At 40.6% G+C, this 23,351-nt stretch overlaps 1 long non-coding RNA gene across 1 annotated transcript; it reads right to left on the bottom strand.

Moving 5' to 3' along the window:
• Positions 1-6,759: 6,759 nt before the first annotated feature.
• LOC123379410 lies at positions 6,760-21,566 on the bottom strand. The gene is made up of 3 exons (XR_006583790.1): positions 21,343-21,566; positions 21,086-21,126; positions 6,760-7,230 (listed from the first exon to the last, which is right to left on the bottom strand). It is a non-coding gene; the product is annotated as an uncharacterized LOC123379410 (long non-coding RNA).
• Positions 21,567-23,351: the final 1,785 nt, after the last annotated feature.

Below are 23,351 nucleotides of genomic sequence, written 5' to 3'. Positions count from 1 at the left end.
GTCCTATTTGGTCTGTAAGGAAATGTCACATCCCTGAACAGGACGACATTCTTCACATTAAGAGGGAAAGCCTTAGTCCACTGAGAGGCACTGACTTTCTGACCTCTCCATTCACAGGTCAGGATGCCCTGCAGAAGCCCCCGGCCAGGGCTAAAAAGAGCTGTAGCTCTTCATGTAAACATATGACAGAAATGAAGAAACAAACCCAGACGAAGGGCCTGCAGAGGTGGACGGGCTCAGGGCTGGGTGTGTGACTGCCACCTCTGCCTTTGACTATGGCCCTTGCACCATGTGCCAAATTCTCAGAACCCAGTGAAACCAGCTCCCTCTTGGGCCACCATCTCCGACCCTTCTGCCTCAGTTCCACCTTGTACTTCCCTTCCTGATGATCTCGAGCTCACCTGGCTCCTGACCTCTGGGCTGCTTTCTATTTCCAACTGTCTCGGCCACTTAATCTGACTTCTTCAGTTTGGCCCATGGCAACCCTTCTTAGACACAACTGTGTACTCTACTGGAGACCGAGATTTTTCCTGCCATGTTGGATATAAGATTGAGATTGGGAGAAAATGAAGTTAGATACGCTGAGGCCAGTTCCTGAAGAGCCTCAGGGGCGGTGCTAAGGCCTCTGTTCCCTAGACAATGAGGAGCCGCCATATTGGATATAAGAGGTGAAGGAATGCTATCATAGGTAATTTCTAGAAATCTAACTCTCTTGGCTTTGAGGACAGGTTGGTGAGAGGAAACGATGACAACATTTGGGGCCAGATTTCCTGGGACATGAGCTAATATACTATAGTGGGAAGGGTGGGGATTCAACCACAGCAGTTGACAGAGAACTTCCAGGAAACATTTATGTAAATGCTTGATCTAATCAAACACCTTACCCCATCCGTGTTGTCCTTTTGTTCAACATTTATGGGCCTCACCTCTGAACCTTAAAAAAGACAGGGGTACCTATAGAATGATCCTATAGTAATAAAACTCCACATTCGATTAGAGTTTCGCAACTCACAAAAGGGCTTTCTCGAAGTCTCGCTCGATCCCTGTTCCAACCCTGTGGGATGGACATTAGCATCCTCACTTCATAAAGATGAGACTCAGAGTGCATGACACATCCCAAGCCTCAGAAATGGTAAGCAGGCAAGTAAAGACTCAGTCCCAGGTCTTCAGACAATTTCAGTGCCGCCTTCACCTCAACACAACCACCTCCACAAGGAAAGAGAGGCTTCTCTGTAGTTGGTTTCATATCGGGAATGCAGCATATTTCATTTTGCATTATGCTAGGCATCTGCTCTATCATGATTTTAGTGTAAATCTTAAGGCTGTACCAGGGAGGATTGCTGTTAACTTTTTGTGCTTATCTTTACCAAAACCAATACATTACAAGTGTGTTTCCATGTCTACATTTCACGTTCATTAGGGGAAAACATGGGTTGCAAAGGAATCTCTCCAGCTTCAGTTCCTTTGATGGTGTGTGTGGACCCCTCTTCCTTCCCCCATGCCCTAACACACTCAACTTCACACTCTGTCTCAACCCCCATGCACCTTCAAGCAGGCAGTGGGACACACACACAGACACACGCACACACACACACGCACACACACATACACACACACGCACACACACATACACACATGCAGCCTGGAGGCCAAATGACAGGAAGCCTATTAGGAAGAAGACAAAATTCAAGGCCCCAGGGCTGGATGTGATATGAAGGTAGAATGCAAAGTGTTTGGATAAGGAGAGAAACCACCAAACACTTTGGAATACAGTGAATTGAGAGGAAGAGCTGGGTGTTCTGAGTCTTTACCTAAAAAACCTGAAGCTCAACTTTACAGCTCATTCCTGTGGTTGCCCAAGGATATGGCAGGTTGTGCTCAGCTCAGGAGACACTGCTGCATTGTCACCTAGGAGGGGTGGGTGTTCGGCAGATGAGGACATCGGCAGGTGGCATTTAAGTGTTATGCCTAATTAGCCCACTAGAGGGCGACCACAGACAGGCATGTGTGGCAATTCCTACTGGCTGAAAGTTTCCATAGCTTTTGCTTGAGTGTTGGAGGAGCACAAAATATGCAACAGATACTAAAAACTCAGGTGAAAGTTTACACGTGTAAACGTTGTATAGCCTTGGCCAGTAGTAGGATATAAATTCCTACAAAATGGGAACGATCTTAAGAAGAAAAAGGATAAAAAGTGGAAAAAGTGATTTTTAAACATCTTTTCTTGGCTGTTACACATCCTGAAAGACCCAACCAGAAACCACAGATATGGTAGTATTTCTGATGTTAGTACCCCCATGCCCAGGTCCTCATATCTGCTGCACCCCACACACCTACAGAAAGCATTCCACAATGGATCTGCTATGTGATATTACCTGTTTCTCACCGAGGCAGCTAATGACCAAATATAATTATTTGTTGCCTATAGACAAATCAAAGGCAGAACAAACAATAATTTACCACATCCTGTTAAATAATCGAGGATGAAATCAGGATTAACACCGAGACATTTCCAGTGTATTTGAGAGTAGATTCCTCTAGCATCGATTAGAGCCAAACGTTCCAGTAAATTTTTAGGAATGAACAGGAAGCTCTCGTGGTAAGGGCTAAAAACCCATATGGTCTAGGCACTACCTACCTCCGGAACTCTCCTCTCCTCATCCCTTCCTTCCTCACATGGTGCATTTTCCATCATCCAAGTTCTGCACACTGCTCTTCCCCTTGCTTGAAATGTTCTGTTCCCATCATCCAACAAGAGGCTTCTTGTCATTCAAGTTCCAGATTAACTGTCGCTTCCTAGGAAAAGACTTCCAAAGCCACCCGCTCCTGTCTGCCTTTCCCAACACTACCCCGCTCTCCAGCTGGGTCGGTCCTTTGCTGCCCGGATACCATCCACTCTTCCCAGCCTCCCGACCAGCTGGATGTGGCCATATCTCCGGCTAATGGGATTGAAGTGAAAACGCTGAGTGGGACTTCTTGGAAGCCTCCTTGAAGGGAAGCAGACAAGCCCTTCCTCCCATTTTTCATTCTCCTGCTCTCTGGAATGCTGATATAATAACTGCAACTTCTGAAAGCATCCTGTACCCTGAGATGGCAGCGAGGATGGACAGATAGGAGCCAGGGGAGCTGATGAAACTGTGGCTGGGATGCAGCATACAATACCAGCCTGGGGATCTTTTGTGTGGGAGAGAAATGAACTGTTTATTTAAATCACTGCTATTTGTAGCTGTCCCATTACATATGCCACCACACCTTAATACAAACGACACGTGCCTACCACACCCATCCCCAGACACGGCACCCTATCTTCTTCACCACCTGAAACAGCTCATCCGTTTGTGTTGACACTTTTATTACTAGGGTCATAAACTAGGGTAAAACTTCATGAGAACAGAAATTCGGGTATAACTCAACTCCTGTCCAGTTCTCACTCTTCAAGGGGAGTTCTTCTACGGAGAGTTGCCTTGTGACTGTCCGAGACTCTAAGTTTTATGTTTGGTGCACTCTGTGCTTGAAATGCTCGGTGTTCTGAATATTTTCCATTCATCTCTCCAGATGTCTACCTTTTTTCACCTGCTCCACGTTCCAGGAGGCTTCTGGTTGAGTTCAGCCACTAGGGGGTACTGGCAGATGGATGGGGGATGAAGGGTGGTGAATTCTTGCAGCTCCCTCCCGGCTGAGCCATTGTGGATTGACTCCATGGCTCCCCGGGTAGCCTTCCCCCTTCAGCAGACCTAGGGGAGTAAGGGCCTCCTGGCTCCCGCTAGCCCCAAGGCACTCATCATTCTGCATTAGTTTCCCTAAATCCCGACTCTATTAAAGTACCCTGTTATGCTATCTGGGCCTCCTGTCTGTTGATGGAGACTGATGCAAGTGTTGTCTTCCTTTAAAAAAAAAATTACTTTGAGAGAGAGAGAGCAGCATGAGCAGGGAAGGAACAGAGGGAGGGAGAGAGAATCCCAAGCAGGCACCACGCTGTCAGCACAGAGCCCAACACGGTGCTCGATCTCACAAACCATGAGAGCGTGACCTGAGCTAAAATCAAGAGTCAGACGCTTGATAGACTGAGCCACACAGAAGCCCCAACAGGTGGTTTATTTCTAATTTAACTTATAAATTAAAACTTTTTTTCTGCTTTTCTTACCAAAATTGTCTATCAATGTATTTTTCCCGTTTTCCTATCAGGTTTTTGGCCCTTTGTCTCTCCATGTTTAAGAGTTATTTATATACAAAGAATATTAGCCCTTTATCTGTGCTATATCTTACAAATATTTTCTCCCAATTTGTTAGTTGTCTTTTGCTTTGACTATTCTGGGGTTCTTAGCCATGCCAAATAAACAAACAAAAACTCTTTTAAAATATTTTTAAAAATAGGGGCGCCTGGGTGGCTCAGTCGGTTGAATGTCCAACTTCGGCTCAGGTCATGATCTCACAGTTCACGGGTTCGAGCCCTGCGTTGGTCTCTGTGCTGACAGCTCAGAGTCTGGAGCCTGCTTCGGATTCTGTGTCTCCCTCTCCTCTGCCCCTCCCCAGCTCATGCTCTGTCCCTCTCTGTCTCTTAAAAAATAAAAAAATAAAACGTAAAAATTTTAAAAAACATTTTTGAGAGAGAGAAAGTACATGAGAGTGGGGGAGAGGGACACAGGGAGAAAGAGAGGAGGAAAGAGAGAGAGAGAGAGAGAGAGAGAGAGAGAGAGAGAATGAATCTCAAGCAGACTCTACACTCAGTGTGGAACCTGACACCGGGCTTGATCCCAGGACCCTGGGATCATGAACTGAGTTGAAACCCAGTGTGAAACGCTCAACCAACTGAGCACCTAGTATGTTTTAGTATCTCATAGGGCTAATCTTACTCTGAATTTTTAAATTATTTTCCCCATATAATCTTTAGTTTCACCTTGTCTGGCTCCACAAAAGAGCCAGCCCATTGCTCTTTTTTTTGAGATTGTGATAATAAATTGACTTAGGAAAAAATGAACAAGTCTGTGGTGTTGAGTCATCCTATCCAAGAATAGAAGATGTTTTAATTACAAGGGCTTTATACAATATTTTAATATCTGGTTTTTCAAAGTTTTTCTATTTCCTGACCATTCTTGCCCATTTATTTTTTCATATAAGTTTTTGTATAAGTTAATTTGGTTCCATAAAAACCTTTATTGATATTTTTATTGGGGTTGTGATAATTCTTTTTTTTTTTTTATTTTTTTTAACGTTTATTTATTTTTGAGACAGAGAGAGACAGAGCATGAACGGGGGAGGGTCACAGAGAGAGGGAGACACAGAATCTGAAACAGACTCCAGGCTCTGAGCGGTCAGCACAGAGCCCGACACAGGGCTCGAACCCACGGACCGTGAGATCATGACCTGAGCCGAAGTCGGACGCTTAACCGACCGAGCCACCCAGGCGCCCCTGGGGTTGTGATAATTAATAAATAGAATTAGGGAGAATTGGCGTGTCTTCCAAGTCTAATCACTTCAAAATTGATATTTTTAGTTTGAATGTACACACACACACAAGAATCTAAAAATATATGCCAATTTTTAAAAGGACCAATTTCCTTCAGTTCAGCTAGTATCTACATATTAGGCACTGTTTGCAAATTACTGTCAGAAAATATAGGAAGATGAGCAAGCCATGGTCTCTGCCCTCAAGATAACCACCTGAAGGGGACAATAAGCACTTACATAAGTGACTACAATTTACACAGGTGACTCCAATGAGGCTTACGTAGCATTTAATGTTTGCCTCTTGGGGTAGCATCTCTCTGAGTGACAGAAATCTAGAGCCCAAATATCCATGGAAAGTGCTCACATGTGTCTACAGTGATCCAGGTAGAAATGTGGTTTACTGTTGTATATGCTGCGTACTGGTCTATCACTCTCCAGAGAGCCTGATCACCTCCAACACTGATCCATACCCACAAAATGTTCTCTTTCAGAGAAGAAAGCGTTAAGCCGAGGGACGCCTGGGTGGCTCAGTTGGTTAAGTGTCTGACTCTTGATCTCGGCTCAGGTCATGATCTCATGGTTCGTGGGATTGAGCCTCATGTTGAGCTCCATGCTGGCAACAAGGAGCCTGCTTGGGATTCTCTCTCTTTCCCTCTTTCTCTGTCCCTCCCTCACTCATGCTCTCTCTCTCTCAAAATAAATAAGTAAACTAAAAAAAAGAAAAAAGAAAAAAAGAAAGGATTAAGTTGAAACCACCCATTCATTCTACAATATTTACTGAGTGAGAAAGTGCTCTTGGAGCTGAGATCATGGTGGATAACAAGAAAGACCACACCCGTCGTGGTGATGGCGTTCTAGAGGCAGAGTCAGAAAACAAACAAATGAAATAACGCCATTTCAAACAGTGGTAAGAGTCACGGGAAAGAGTATAGCAAGTCAAGAAGAGAAAGAGGGAAGCACCATTTTCGATAGGATGGTGAGGGAAGGCCTTCCTGAGGAGGAGGCATTTGGGCAGATTCGAACGACATGAAGGGGCAAGTCCCGCGAAGGTCCTTGGAGAAGAGTTTTCTGTGCATGTGGGAGCATCTGCAGAGCTAGGGACGGTACGGAGGCCCGCACACCTGGAAGAGAAGGCCAGGGAGAAAATGGAAGAGAAGGCTTGAGGTAGGCAGTGCCTAGATCAGGTAGGGACACTGGGCAAAAAAGAGTTTGGCTTGTGTTGCGTGACAAGGGATGCTTTGGGCAGGGGTATGACTTGTATGATCTGATCTGTGTGTTAAATCTGGCCACCGGGGGAATGATAGATTGTAGTGAAGGTCAAGAGCAGAGAACTGGTTAGGAGTCATTGTGTTGTTCGTGTGCAAAATGACGGGGCTTGGACCAGTGGACAGCTGTGGGAAGGAAAAGTAGCAGAGGAATGAAGGAATCGTTTAGAGGCAGAGCCAACGAGACGTGCTGACAGACTGAATTTGGGAGTAAGGGAAGAGAGGAGCCAAGGATGTCAGTGTGGTTTTTAGCTTGAGGAACCTGGTAGATACCAGTGCCATATATTGAGAAGGGCTGACTACCGGAGAAGAGACAGATCGGTGTATTTTGGACAATCATTTCAAGACACTTGGTTATGTCCCGTTGATTTTTAATACCTCAGTGTAGGTTATATGTTCCTTTCCCATTCTTCTCTAGTATCCAATTAGAATTGTTCCTGGGAAGACAGGTCAGGTGTAAAAGAAGCTGTGGTAAACGAGCACTTGATAGTTTCTCAGGGTCTCAAGCATTATCCTTCTATAAAAAGGAATAAATCAATATCAGTGTTGATAATAAAGGATGTTTGGGTCTAGTTGATTCAGTTGTAATCAAGCAGGAAAAAAATTAATAGAGGTTACACTAAGTTGTTTTGCAATGTTTTGCCTGGTCAGGAGCAGAGATGAACTTACAGCTCACAACTGGCTGTGTTTAGGCCCATGGTGCATGATCAGAATACACTGGTTACCTGGGGGGAAAATACCTTACCAGATACTCTAGCCCTGATGTAATCTCTGAATTGGAGCCACTTAATCATGGAACATTTTCTTAGCATTTGTCATGCACGGGGCACTGTGCTGGGGGCTGTCACTGTGTCAGATACTGTGGCACTGCTATCGTTATTCTTGAACACCCCTTTGTTTTCAGAGGGTTTCCCATGGCTTCCGAAATGCAATTGATCATTTGGGTTCTGTTTGTAGAACTGTGATGAATCTTTAAGGCCAAATACATGCCTTAATGAGATCACAAATGGGTTAAGGCATGTGAAGTACTTTGAGGCGGTCAGGTGAAAAGCTCTCTGAAGTGCCAATTAATATTATCTTTACCTTAAAAATAGCTCTTAAGCAAAATCTGGGTCAAAAAAGGCTATAAAGGGGATATTCTTTATAAAGATCTTGAGTTCTACAGTCCATTCTCTTCTGGCTAGGTGGGAATCCCAGATATTTTGTGAATGATAAGGAAATGCAATCATCCCAGGCCCCAGCACTGCATCTTAATAGGTAGAGCAGGACAGAGTGTCTTCAGCTATTGTGAACGACAAATGGATTTGCATTTTGTGGGGAAAGAACAATGGGATAGGGCCAAGTATGAATGATTTATACCTTAAGCATCAAATGTGCAAATTTTCTTCTTAAAATTAAAAAGACTTTTTTTCTTAAAAGTAATGTATTTTAACATAGAAAATTTAAAATACAGAAAATTTATAAAAAAGAAGCCATTAGCCACTCCTCAGAAATTACCACTGTTGGGGCGCCTGGGTGGCTTGGTCGGTTAAGCGTCCAACTTTGGCTCAGGTCATGATCTCACAGTTTGTGAGTTCAAGCCCCGCGTCGGGCTCTGTGCTGACAGCCCAGAGCCTGGAGCCTGTTTCAGATTCTGTGTCTCCCTCTCTCTCTGCCCCTCCCCTGTTCATGCTCTGTCTCTCTCTGTCTCAAAAATAAACGTTAAAAAAAAATTTTAAAAAAATTAAAAAAATAAAAAAAGAAATTACCACTGTTAATATTTTATTTATATATTATATATAAATGTGTGTGTGTATAAATACATATATATCTGTAAATCATCTTTTAGGACTGTCGATTTCTGTGAGTGTATAGAAGAAATGATTGGCATCTGAAAGATCAACACCCAAAGGACTTCAAGTTATAGGGAAAAGTTGCCTAGCATAGACCTAATAATAGTTACTCACATTTTATAGCATATCTTCTGTGTATTATCTCTTATTACTACTAATAATAGCTATTATTATTATCATCATTAATAACAATAATGCTATTAACAATTAATAATACTTTTTGCTATTAATTATTATTGTTGAAACGTTAGTAAGAGAGGAAAAAATACTTTCTGAGAGATGTAAGTCTCAGCCCCAAGTTATGATTCGATGCAAGATAATGAATTGTATTATGCCTCCATTTCCTCAAATGTTCAATGAAAATCCTATCCTAGCTGAAGTCTGAGGCTCCTTCCAGTTTTAAAATCCTGTCCAAGTCTTGTTTTGGAATACAGGCACTTATTGACTTGCATTTCCTGGGATGCAAAATTTTACTTTCAAATATTTTTTGAATATTTTATCTAAAATACACCTGTTTTCAAGCAAAGAAAAATGGATCACATTTTGAAGACTCTTCGAATGCTTTGAAGATGGGGCCTATTTACAGAGACCAATTTGTTTCCCTGCATTATTTTAACATGCAACTCTACTCCAGTCCTGAAGCTTCCTAAGTATCTGAGGCTTCGAAAAGCGGGGGTGGAGGAAGCTTATTACCATGGAGATAGATGGGAGCAAATGGTCACATCATCAAAAGCAAACTAGAAATGTACAAAGCTTTTGTGATGCTGATCCTTTTTTTTTTTTAAGTAAGAAGAAGAAGGAAAAGAGGCACAAATAAAAGGACAGATCTCTCTCATTAAATCCAACACTAATTTAGTAATCAGTGAAATAAAGGTACCCTTGAAAGCCTGCTGCCAGAAAATACAGTACAACAAAGAAGCACAAAACGTTGCGGGCTGCCAGGTGTAATTTCCAGGTACTCCAAGTGCATTTGGACTCCCCATTCTCTTAGCTTTGCTTTACAGATCGGCCATCCTCACGGCAGATTTGAACTATCCATTTAGTCACCCCAGTGTGTTATCCAAATATTTAGGAGGAAAAATATTGCGAGAAAATAACCTTTAATTTTATGATTCTGCAAAGGAAACTGTTCGAAATTAAGACGTACAAGAAGCTAAGAATGAGTGTTAATTTCTTCTTCTGTTTATGATCTGTCACTTTGGACAATCTGGAAATAATTTTGACAGCAGGATAAGAGTCAAAGTTGGACTAAAAGTAAAAATTTACAGAAAGTAACTTATATCAGAATACAGTCACCAGCAATTAGATTCTTATATGCGTATGTATATATAGAGCTTTTCTATCAACCCCATCCATTATTTCATATTATTCTGACAGAAGGTGCCAAAAACCTAAAGGCAGGAAAGATTTATACTCAGTTCTTCATAAATATTCAAAGGAAAGGAAATCATTTAAGAATAAATACATAAAAGTTAAAGAACAGGCCAAGAGTCTGCCTTGAACTTTCAATCTATAAATTAGAAATAGTAGGGGTGGGGATGTTTTAGAGACTGAGGTGATATTTTGAAAGTGTTTTATGCTCTTCAGAGAGAAATGATTTACATTATACTTTAAATGTGAATTTTGAGGAAAATTGTATCTTCTTCTTCCTCCTCCTTTTCCATTTCAGATTTTCCCTCTTTGTTTATATCCCTACGAGAGAAGACTCTTCAAAATTAGAAAAACATTAATTTCCTTAGCTGATTTATAAATTCAATGCAGAACCAAATAAAACACCAAGGTGATTTTTTTTTAACTTAAGAAAAAATAGTACTAAATTTCATTAGGTAATGAATATGGGTAATTTTTTTTAAGTTTATTTATTTTGAGAGAGAGGGGTAGTGTGAGCACACAAGTGAGGGAGGGGCAGAGAGAGAGGAAGAGAGAATCCCAACCGATGCAGGGCTCAACCCCATGAACTGTGAGATCATGACCTGAGCCAAAATCAAGAGTCAGACAGAGGTTTAACTGACTGAGCCACCCAGGCGCCCCTAGAAATGCGTAATTAGAAACATTCTGAAAAAAGAAGTAATGAGGAAATAGTTAGTACAACCATATTTAAAATATCTTATAAAGGTACAATAATCAACATATTCTAGAGAAGAAATAGATAGCTAAATAGAATAGAATAGAATAGAATAGAATAGAATAGAATGACCAGAAATAAATCCAAATATGTATGTGAACTTAATGTGTGGAACAGGTAGATGAGTCAATTTTACAGAAGGTGAGGAGGAAGGAAGATGCATTAGTCAATAAATAGTGGCAGGTATGGGGTGCTTGGGTGGCTCGGTTGGTTAAGTGTCCAACTTTGGCTCAGGTGATCTCATGGTTAGTGAGTTCAAGCCCTGTGTTGGGCTCTGTGCCGACAGCTCAGAGCCTGGAGCCTGCAGCCTGCTTCAGATTCTGTCTCTCTCTGTCTCTCTCTCTGTCTGTCTGTCTGTCTGTCTCTCTCTCTCTCTCTGCCCCTCCTCCACTCATGCTTTGTCTTTCTCTCTCTCAAAAATAAATATTAAAAAAAAATTTTTTTTAATTAGTGGCAGGGTAGACTGGCTAGGAATGAAAAAATAAAATACAATGGTCTTTCACCATACTTTTTTTTTAATTTTTTAAAATGTTTTTTTATTTATTTTTGAGACAGAGAGAGACAGAGCATGAATGGGGGAGGGTCAGAGAGAGAGGGAGACACAGAATCCGAAGCAGGCTCCAGGCTCTGAGCTGTCAGCACAGAGCCCAAAGCGGGGCTCAAACTCACGGACCATGAGATCATGACCTGAGCTGAAGTCGGACACTCAACCGACTGAGCCACCCAGGCGCCCCTCACCATATTTTTATATCCAAAAATATTTCCAGAAGATTGAAAGATTTTCAACATGAAAAATAAAATTATAGAATTAGTAGTTCAAAACTTTAATGGATTTATTATTTGGTGGATAATCTTGGCATACAAAAACACTTTCTAAGGCCTGTAATCCTAAAGTCTTAAAGGAAGAAAAAAAACAAATTTGAACATATACAAACTAGAAAAAAATATTGCAGTATATTTGGCAAAGAAATTGTCATTAATATACAACACATCGTACAACTCAGTAAGTCAAATCAAATTTAAGAAATGGTCAACATATTAAAATCTTCATCTCTTTCACAATTAAATAATTACATATCAAAACCAATGAGTATATCCATATAATGGAACATTATTGAGCAACAACAAGTAACATTATTTATAATATCCCAAAAGTGTGAACAACCCAATGCTCATTAATTGATGAATAGATAAACCAGATGTGGTATATCCATACCATGAAATATCATTCAGCTGTAAAAAGGACTGAAGTACTAATAAATGCTAAAATGTGGATGCATTTAGCATCTATGCACTATGAAAGCACTATGTTAAGCGAAAGAAGCCAGACACAAAAGAGCACATTTGTATGATTCCAGTTATGTGAAATCCCCAGAATGGGCAAACACAGGGACCCTAAGCATAATTTAGTTGTTGCCTAGAACTGGGGGAACGAGAATCAGCGGAAATGGGGAGTGACTGTTTTGTTTTTTGTCTTTTTTCTTTTTTTAGTGTTTATTTAATATTGAGAGACAGAGAGAGAGCATGAGCAGGGGAGGGACAGAGAGAGAGGGAGACACAGAATCTGAAGCAGGCTCCAGGCTCAGAGCTGTCAGCACAGAGCCTGATGCGGGGCTTGAACCCACAAACCGTGACATCATGACGTGAGCTGAAGTCGGATGCTTAACGGACTGAGCCACCGAGGCACCCGGGGAGTGACTGTTAATGGGTACAGTGTTCTGTTGTGTTTTTCCTTTTTGAGGTCATGAAAATTGATTCTGATGATGGTTGCACAATTCTGTGAAATATACTCAAACCACTGAATTGTGCACTTTAGACAGTGAATTGTCTGGTATGTGAATTACATTTCAACAAAGCCGCTTTGTTTTTTAAGTCTTATATAAGAAAACAGTCAGGGGGCCGCCTGGGTGGCTGTCACTTAAGTATTCACTCTTAATTTCGGTTCAGATCATGATCTCATCACTCGTGAGATGGAACCTCACTATCAGTGCAGAGCCTGCTTGGGATTCTCTTTTTCCCTGTCTCTCTGCCCCTTCTTCACTCGTGCTCTCTTTTTCTTAAAATAAATAAACTTTAAAAAAATGGACTCCGTTAAAAAAGAGGGAGAGATTCTTTCTCACCCTCTCCCTTTGCCTCTCTCCACCTCACTCTCTTAAAACAGAAAGGAGAAAGAAAAAGAAAAAGGGGTATATGAATTTGCTTATCAGATTACAAAGCTCGATAAATAATGGTGGAAGTGAAAATTGGCACACTATTTTGATGAACAACTTAGCAATACCTTTCAAAATTTAAATGTACCTCATTCTTTGATTCGGCAATTCAGACTCAAAAATTACCATATCAATATATTTGCAAAAACCTGGCAACTTGCATACAGAAGAACATTGTGTGCAACAGGAAAATCTGAAAATCTGGAGGTGGCCATTTAAGGGAATATTATACAGCCTTTTAAAAATATCATGGAGGGGAGCCTGGGTGGCTCAGTCAGTTAAGCATCTACCGCTTGATCTCAGCTCAAGTCTTGATCTTAGGGTCATGAGTTTAAGCCCTGAATTGGGCTCCACACTGGGGGTGAAGCCTACTTAAAAAAATACACACACACACACACACACACACACACACACACACACCATGGAGTTATAAAGGCTGACATGGAAAGATCTTCAAGAAAACAATAAAAATAATATTTACTGAGCACTTGCTATGTACCACTCTTTCAAGTGCTTTGCATGCAATAACTCACCTAATCCTCTTTGCAACCCTATATTTTTCATATTGTTATTACCTCCATTTTGTAGATGATGGCACTGAGAAACACAGCTAGGATTGAGTAACTTGCCTAAGATCCTATAGCTACTAAATGGTAGAAACGGTTTTTTTTATATGAAATTTATTGTCAAATTAGTTTCCATACAACACCCAGTGCTCATCTCAAAAGATGCCCTCTTCAATGCCCATCACCTCCCCTCCCCTCCCTCCCACCCCCCATCAACCCTCAGTTTGTTCTCAGTTTTTAAGAGTCTCTTATGCTTTGGCTCTCTCTCCCACTCTAACCTCTTTTTTTTTCTTTTTTTTTCCTTCCCCTCCCCCATGGGTTTCTGTTAAGAGAAGCGGTTTTTTGCATACATTTAAAAGGTGGATATTTATAGATTTCAGGTGCTCCCATCACACACATAAAATAACTGTGTGAGATGATATGTTAATTAGCTTGACTTTAGTAATCATTTCACTATGTATATGTATATCAAATCATTGTGTTGTACATCTTAAATATTTTAAAATTATTTTATTTAAACATTTTTGTTTAAAAAATCATAGGAAAGCATCAACATCAAATGTGGGATTGTGGTTACCTATAAGAATGGAAAGAGGAGAATGGAATCACGTTTACTCTACAATATTTTCTTAATAAAATATCAAAAGCTAATATCACACAATATTAACATTTGTTAATTCTGCCAGTTATATTTGTTATATTAGTATTTGTTATATCAGTATGTATTTGTTATATTAGTCCTTCTATTTTTCCATACATTTGAAAGTTTTCATTTTTCTAAAAAATATTCTTTCCATCACACTAAACTGCCTCCTGAGTGGTTACCAGACAGCAAATGGACAAACATTCCTGCAGAATAAGGTAGGATTATTGGGGGACGGTGGGGAGAGAAGGGGGGACGGTGTTTAGTTTGTTTTACGGTCTACTGTTTCCATTGCTGATTCAAAGTATTTTACAGAAGCTGTGAGGGTGCCTAAGGCCTGACCCTTCTTTCTCATTCTAACTCACTTATGCCTAGACCGCTCATGCCCAGACCCCAGTACAATCTAGTTTGAAACACTATTGATGGCTCAACAGTCATTAAGCATGGGTTTCACTGCATTGTTTCCTTGCCTTCAAACTATCTTGAGGGAGGAAGAATTCATTGTTAGCTTGGGTGTCAAGACTTCCTCAGTCTCACCTAAGTCTCTTTCCACTGTTACCTCCCACAAGTTTACCCTCCATGCTTGCATTACTGTTTGATGTGTATAATTTTTGCCTTATCCCTACATTAGCCTGTCCCCCTTCCTTCCTTTCTGCCCTTCTCTATCACAGCCTTGCTTGGGATCCAATTTCAATCCAACATCTTCCCTAGAGTCTTCCCTGAACACCCCAGCCCCATACAGTAATTATAATTACTCCCTCATACTCTCGTCCAGGAATTCCCATGTTTGTGGTTTACTTTTCGGTAGAACAGATGCACGGGCTCTGGATGTCATTTTCTCTCACCTGACCAGGAACCTCACTCTGTAGATCACTCTGCCTCTCCTTTATCTTCAATCTGTCACTCTTTACTGGCCCCATTCAAAACTTTTCAGGAGTCCCCAATTATAAATGAAGCAGAAAGTGTGTCGTGAAAGGTCTGGTCCCCCTAAGTCAGGTGCTGAGGGGAGAGCAAAGAGGAAGACTACTGTGGTGATCCGGAACTCGCAGTTCCCACGCTCTGCATTAAGCCTAAAGCATCGGGAAAATCAAGCAGTGGGCTGGTGAGGTGTTATTAGTCACAGCCCCAATTATACACAACTCAATGTCCATCAAGAGTGGAGAAAATAGGGGCGCCTGAGTGGCTCCTTTTGTTAAGCATCCAACTCTTGATTTCAGCTCAGGTCATGGTCTTGCGGTTTGGATTGATTTTAGGATTCTATTTCTCCCTGTCTCTCTACCCCTCCCCCACTCATGCAAGCACACGTGCGCGCTCTCTCTCTCTCTCCCTCTTAAAAACAAATAAATAAATAAACATAAAAAAAGAGTAGAGTGAATAAATAAATATGGTTGTATTGTAATCCATATAAATGCATTATGGTGAGTGTGAAATAGAACACTACTGAATGGTGAAATGAATAAACTTGAGCTACATGTAATGATATGGACAAATCACATCAACACTTGAGAAAGAGAAAAGCAGCCCCCAATATGCAAGAGCCAGTCTGGTACATTCAGCCACTCACAGGTAGGCCTTGGTGTTCTATTGAACATAAATAATTTCGCAAAGTACAACATCAGACAAAGCCACTCTGTGACCATGATAGATCAAGACAAAACCCAAACGACTGTTACACCATCCAACCACCAACAAAACACGAATATTGCCCTAACCACAAAAATGACCAAATATCCTCTTATAGAACTGATACGAGTGACTCATGCTTCTTTTCCAATTACAGCTTTAGCCTCAGTCTTAAGTTCCTTTCTTCTAGGTAAGATTTGGTGTGATACCCAATCACAGAATTACCCTGGCTTCCTGATCAGGGTTATCCAAACCAGAGCAAAGACTCACTTCCTTAAACTCTTCCCCAAATCACCTAACACAAGCCTAAAGCCTATACTAGATCGGAAATTCTCTTACTGAGAATCCCCCGCCCCCCCCCCCCACCACCGTGTGTGCTCTTCCTCACCATAATGAATAATAAACCCAACTTCCTCAACTACAGGAGTGTGCCTGGGCGACTGGAGGGCACTGATACGTTAAAATTGAGTGAAAGATGCAAGTCACAAAAAAATATAAACTTTCATTCAAATGAAGTTAAGAAAAGTCAGTACTAATTAAGCTGTTTAGAGATGCATTAACACAGAGGTGAGAAAACTATAGAAAAAAAGTAAGGATGTGCTTATGAGAAATGTTGGTATAGTGTTAGTTCTAAGGGAAAGGGAGGGATGGAATGGGTTGAGGCATAACGAAGTTAGAGCAAAACGAATTGCTTTATTCAAGGATGTGTAAGCACAAAACACTGCAACCTAACAAAATACTTTTGCAGAATACAAAAAAAAAAAAAAAAAAAAAAAAGGAAACAACTTCCAGAAGACTCCAGGAAGAGCTTGTCCCAGATATTGAACCACTGTAGGATCTGCAAGAAAACTTCAGGGAACTGGTAGCCTTCATAGACACAAGATGGACTTTTAAAAAGGGAAGGGTTATGAGTTATTAAAAGAAGAGAATAAAATGAGAACTCATTAGGATGAAATAAAATGCAACAAGATTTTTAAAGGAAGGACGATGTGATGAGGAAAGATTGGAAGGAAATTAAAACGGAATGCTGGAGTTAAGGAAAAAACATGGGAGGTATCGCAACATTGATTCTGATTGATGCTGTAGTGATGTAGAGAACAAGTTAAATAATTATCAAAATTTATGGACAAAGAGATGAAAAAGTTAAGATGATAGCAGCAAAGGATAGAGAACAAAGAAGAGGGGCAACTGGTGTTCCTTAGGAGGAATCCAGAACAGCAGGAAAGACACAGTCACAGAGATGGGATAGGAGAGTGTTTCTCCCTAGAGGGTAGGGTTGAGGATGTAGCCATGGTGGGCACGTGACCAGATTGCCCTGGAAGGAGTGGTGTGCCTTTAAATTGGAGTAATGAATGACTACCGGTTGGGCTGGGTTGCGTCCCTTCAGTGATGTTGAGGAAAAAAAATAAAGAGATAAAGATAGTGAATGAATGCATGAATGCAGATGTTCAGCCAGAAGTGCGAAACCACATCCCAGATGAAGTCAATCAAGAGAAGTCAATCACAAGAAACCCACAGCTAGACGCATTTGGGCAAAACTTTTGAACCGTAAGATAAATAGGAGGGAAATGCTACCATATCCATTTTCTCCTTTAAAAAAAAAAGGTAGGGGGCATGCCTGGGTGGCTCAATCAGTTATGCATCCGACTCTTGATTTCAGCTCAGATTATGATCTCACGGTTCACGAGTTTGAGTCCAAGTAGGGCAGAGCCTGCTTAGGATTCTCTCTCTCCCTCCCTCTCTTACGTGCTCTCTCTTTCAAAAATAAATAAATAAACTTTAAAAAAAAGAAGAAAAACTACCCAAAACAAATTAAAAACTTAGACTTGTCACAAGCTTTTCTTTCTCTGCCACACAAAATTCCCAATGACAATGAAACAATGCTTACAGATGGCCAAAGAATGAGGTCAGAATCTAATCCCATTTAACTATGTTTTCACTCAAGGAAGAATAATATGAAGACCTTGGTTTGCAAGTGCTCAGAAAGAATGCCACCTACGTAACCTTTTCAGAAAATTACTTCAGTTGGACTCTAACAAACTTGTGAGTTGGTAAGTCATGGAATGGCACCCTTGGTGGTGAATACTAAAATCAAGTAAAATTGAGACAGGAAGAGTACATTAATTTTGAACATCTTCACCCTCTAAATGACAAAGCTTATCTCAGTAATAATCGTTAAGTGCAACTATAATAACGGCCAAAAAAGAAATGCAGAAAGTGAAAATAGTTTATTGAATTTTTTATGTATAATTGTACAGTAAAAAATTATTAGTTACTAAAAAAGAGAATATGGAAAATATGGATTACTACTTTTTAATTACAATGTTATGGATTTTTTTTTGGTAAAAAAAGGAAACAAACTTGAACCCTTATACCTGTGTATTTATTGGTTACATAATGAATAATAGCATTATTAACTTAATACTAACTTATTAACAATATAATATATAATAATATATAAGTGTACATTATATAATTAATAATTAATTATTATTAATTTAATAATAATTATGAGGGGCGCCTGGGTGGCTCAGTTAAGCATCTGACTTCGGCTCAGGTCATGATCTCATGGTTCATGGGTTCAAGCCTCGCGTCGGGCTCTGTGCAGACGCGCTCAATGTCTGGAGCCTGCTTCCGATTCTGTGTCTTCCTCTCTCTCTCTCTGCCCTCCCCTGCTCGCGTTCTGTCTCTGTCTCTCTCGAAAATAAAATAAAACATTTTAATAAAAAAATAATAGTTATGAAAGACTAACAAATTGAAAACAAAGAGAAATTTCTATTTTAAAGATAATGTTCAAATTCAATAAAATATTGAATACATAAGCTAAATTCTGTGCTTTCCAATAAAAATATTCACCTTGCAGTTTCTACTGTATCACCATTTTATTTTATTTATTTTAATGTTTATTTACTTGAGAGAGAGAGAGAGAGAAAGAAAGAGAGTGTGTGTGTGTGTGTGTGTGTGTGTGTGTGTGAGTGGGGGAGGGGCAGAGAAAGAGGGAGACACAGAATCTCAAGCACCGGGTCCAGGCTCTGAGCTGTCAGCACAGAGTCCAAAGTGGGGCTTGAACTCGTGAACCATGAGATCCTGACCTGAGCTGAAGTCAACGTTTAACTGGCTGAGCCACCCAGGCACCCCAGTATCACTGTTTTAAATTTCAGATACCCAAAATTCAAATACTCACAAGCAATTACAGAACTGAAGTTAACTCGTGTTCTGATTCCTTGTCTTTGCAGTCACTATTGTTGTTCCTTGTTTCAAATCTACTACTTAAACTCAGGCATTTGTAGTACCACAGGGGTTGGAAACACAGACTGCACTCCGAAAGTGAACTGGAACAATCCTGAACCATTTATAAAGCTACCTTTGAAATGAGCCTGCATGTCCCCCTGTTCTGGAAGCTCAATGAATGACTGAGAATTCTTGTGATTACTGCCCGTGTAGAACACAACATGCACTAACAGATAAGTAATGGTAAAATGGGCTAAGTTTAAGTTTACATGCACATTATTAAAACTCAGTAACCTCAGCAGTTGTTTATGATGTAGGCCAAAGATTGTTCAGGAAGAAATATTTTGTGGCTGACTTTGTTGACAGTTGCTGGCATGTGGCGATAATAAAGGGTAGCTGACTTTAGTCGGTTTCATTGTCATTCAGTTCTCACTGGTCTGCCCTCCGTCTACCTCTAGTTTGAATAATTCTGGTAAGTCTGGCTGTGCAACTGAATGCCAGACCATAGGTCTCTCTTTTTCTAATTACCCTCCAAAGAGAGGACTGTGGTTTAATTAGATAGAATTATGCTCTCATGCATGTATCAGGAAGCCGACAGAAAGGCTTAAGCAAGTGAGGGAAATAATTTTTTCGTGTAGCAGACAGCCCAGGGCTGGTAGAGCAGCTCTGTGAGGCCATCAGGGGTGCACGCTTCCTTGGTTTTTGCATCAACATCCTTCCCTTTTGTCTTTTGCCCTTAAGCTCACAAAATAGCTACTGAACCTCAAGATCCTATGCCAACATTATATGCAAGATGAAGCACAAAAAGCAAAGGCAAAATGCTCCCCAAGCCAAGTGTGCCCCTTTTTAGGAGGAAAACACTAGCTTTCCTAGAAGTCTCATCCACCAGATTTCTGTTTACATCTCCTTGGTCAGAAGTTGTCATCTGGCCACTCTTAGCTGCAAGAGAGAGTGGGAAATAAAGTCTTTTTATTTGACCTGGGCACCTAACCATCCTAAATAAAATTGGGGTTCTTTTGGGATGGAGGAATGGATATTGTTTAGGTAAAGTACTTGGAGATTAAATGCTGGCTATTAGGGGCACCTGGGTGGCTCAGGTCACAATCGGTCAGCTGAGCATCCAACTTCGGCTCAGGTCATGATCTCATGGTCCATAAGTTCAAGCTCCATGTCGGGCTCTGTGCTGACAGTTCAGAGCCTGGAGCCTGCTTCAGATTCTGTGCCTCCCTCTCTCTCTGCCCCTCCCCCACTCATGCTTGCTCTCTCTCTCTCTGTCAAAAATAAATATTAAACAAATTTTTAAATGCTGGCTGTTAAATTCTTCTGTTGCGGTAAGGGTACTGAAATAAAGTTGGTGTACTTGAATTCCCCATAAGGAGAAACTTGTGGTTGAGGATCACTACAATTTTAATCATTCTAGTGTTACACATGAGAAAGATCCATGCTATGGTATGAATGTCTGTGTCCCACCAAAATTCATTTTGAAATCCTCACCCTCAAGATGATGATATTAGGAGGTTATTGGGAGATCCCAATCACCATTGGAAGATGATTACATCAGGAGGGAAGAGATTAGTGCCCTTATAAAAAAGACCCCAAGGAACGACCTTGCCCCTTATACCATGTGAGGACACAGGGAGTTGGGTGTCTTCTGTGAGGAAGCCATCCCTAACTGGACACCAAATCTGCTGGTGCTATGATCTTGGACTTCCCAACCTCCATAACAGTGATAAATACATTTCTGTTGTTTTTTAGCTACTCAGTCTATGGTATTTTGTTGTATCGGCCTGAAGGAAGATCAATTAAAAAAGATGCTTAACTCTGATGTAGTAGAGACATAATTGTTCTGGGCCAAAAGCATTTCAGTTTCTACTCTTTTTGTATGTTAGTATTTTTGGACTTTGTACCTTAATATTTTTTCCACTTGTGTTACTTTCTTTCTGTGTGTGACCAAGAAAGGATAAAATAGTGTATTATCACATTCAATCACCCAATATCATAAGGTCTGGAGACTTAAAGCCAGGATCAGGCTACTGCAAAGGCAGATATTGATGCTTCTTTTTCTGTACACTCATCTTTCAAGTTCTTGAATTTCCTTGGAGTTAAGCAGCCATGGACCACTAAGCAATACTGACCACTTACCATCCATGTATGAGTCATTGGGCCCATTCACAAGGCAACTCCTGGAAGGAAGAGAATGATAGAGCAATGGTCACTCTGTGGGTCATGTTTTTAATGCCCAAGCTACCCAATAGTGAAACAGTTCCCTGTTCATCTAGTCTCGCTCCTTCACTTTCCATATTAGGCCCATGTTTTCTTATTTTGTCCTCAATGAGGTCAAGAACATTTTCTGGTGAAAATTGACCTGACCGGATATCTATTTTCTTAATGCTTCCCACCTCAGAAAATAGTCTGAAGGATGAACTCAGGATAAAGGATCGTAGACATAGGCCACAGCAATAATGACTGAAAGAAGTTTCTGATCATAAAGACTTTCAAACTTCTAGGGAGGGGACGGACGGGCTGAGGCTGAAAGTCTCTAGCACCAAGCTGAAGAAACTGCCACTTGATGGAGCCATTGTGTGTAGTTGACACACAACGTTATATTATTTTCAGCTGTACAACATGATGATTCCACAACTCCTTATGCTATGCTATACTCACCACAAGGGTAGCTCCCATCTGTCACCATACATTTTTACTGTGACATCATCGACTCTATGTCTATGTCACGCCTTTTGTTCCCACGACTTATTCATTCTGTAACTGGAAGGCTGTACTTCCCATTCCCCTTCACCCATACGGCCCATCCCCTATCTTCCTCCTCTCTGGCAACCATCAGTCTGTGCTCAGTATTTATAAGTCTGATTCTGCTTTTGTTGGTTGGTTGGTTGGTTTTGTTTTTTCACACATACGTGTGAAATTGTGTGATATTTTTCTTTCTGAGTCTCACTTATTTCATTTAGCAGAATACCCTCTAGGTCCATCCCTGTTGTCCCAAATGGCAAGATCTCACCCTCTTTTATGGCTGAGTAATACTCCATTGTATATATATATATATATACCACATCTTCCTTATGCATTCATCAGCTGATAGACACTTGGGCTCTCTCCATGGTTTGGCTACTGTTAATGCTGCTATAAACATCGGGTTGAATGTACCCCTTTTGAATCTGTATTTTTGTACCCTCTGGGCAAATACCTAGTAGTGCAATTGCTGGACCACATCTTCCTTATCCATTTATTGGTTGACACGACACTTACATTGTTTCCGTATCTTGGGTATTGTAAATAATACCACAATAAACATAGGGGGGCATGTGTCTTTTCAAATTAGTGTTTTTTGTTGTCTTTGGGTAAAAACTCAGTAGTTGAATTATTGGGTTACGTGGCATTTTTATTTTTAATTTTTTGAGGAAGCTTCATATTGTTTCCCACAGTGGCTGTACCATTTTGCCTTCCCACCAAGAGCACACAAGGCTTCCTTTTTCTCTGCATCCTCACCAACACTAATTTCTTGTCTTTTGGATTTTTAGCTGAGAATGGTCTTTCTTAAAAACTTCTCAAAAAGTCTGGACTCGGTTCTTCCATTTTGCCTCTGTATGTGATTTAATGTTAGTTTCTGGTGATGTAATTTAATATACATATAAAGATATATGGAAAGAGATAGCTATCGATATAGATATAGACACAGACACAGATATAGGGGACGAAGGTTACTACCAAGCACAGAGCTGTCGGGTCATTTTGAACACACAGACCTCCATTCCAGCTGATACTCTCAAAGTCTGAGCATACCACATACACAGCCATCTGCACATCGATAGTCTAAAACATCCCTATTATAGGATTTCTCCCAAGCCTAAGAACCAACAGCAATAGATTATGGTACTTTATTAAGTGATGCCTCATTATGCAGTGAAATACTATAGGACCGTTAAAAAGAATGAGGTGGATGGCTAGGGCTACCAGAAAGACAGATACAGATATGAAGAGTATATTGTGACAGGAACAATGGAAGCTGGAAAGCTGTAAATGGAGAATTCCATCTGGTGTTTTCTATGCATAGAAAAAATTCTAAGGGAATGTTCAGCATAGGGAAATTTTTCTCTAATATTTTATGGTTTTGTTAAAAAATTACCTTTGCAATCAGCAAAAGCTATACACATCTATATACACATGTGTGTATAATAGATATAGATACATTTACATATATACACACTTATACATGTATTCACATTTTATGTGCAACAGGTGTTCTAAAACTCAATTCCTTGCAAGGTATGGCTTTGCCTTCAAACCAGAACTTTAGCTTCAGTCTCCCTCATGCCACGTTTATTCTCCCCTCCATACCTCTACTCCTGTTATTCCCTTTGCCTGGAATGCGCCCCCCCCGAATCTTTCATTT

The sequence above is a fragment of the Felis catus genome, chromosome C1, assembly GCF_018350175.1.
Source record: "Felis catus isolate Fca126 chromosome C1, F.catus_Fca126_mat1.0, whole genome shotgun sequence".
NCBI lineage: Eukaryota > Metazoa > Chordata > Mammalia > Carnivora > Felidae > Felis > Felis catus.
This window is presented reverse-complemented; position numbering and strand designations above follow the sequence as displayed.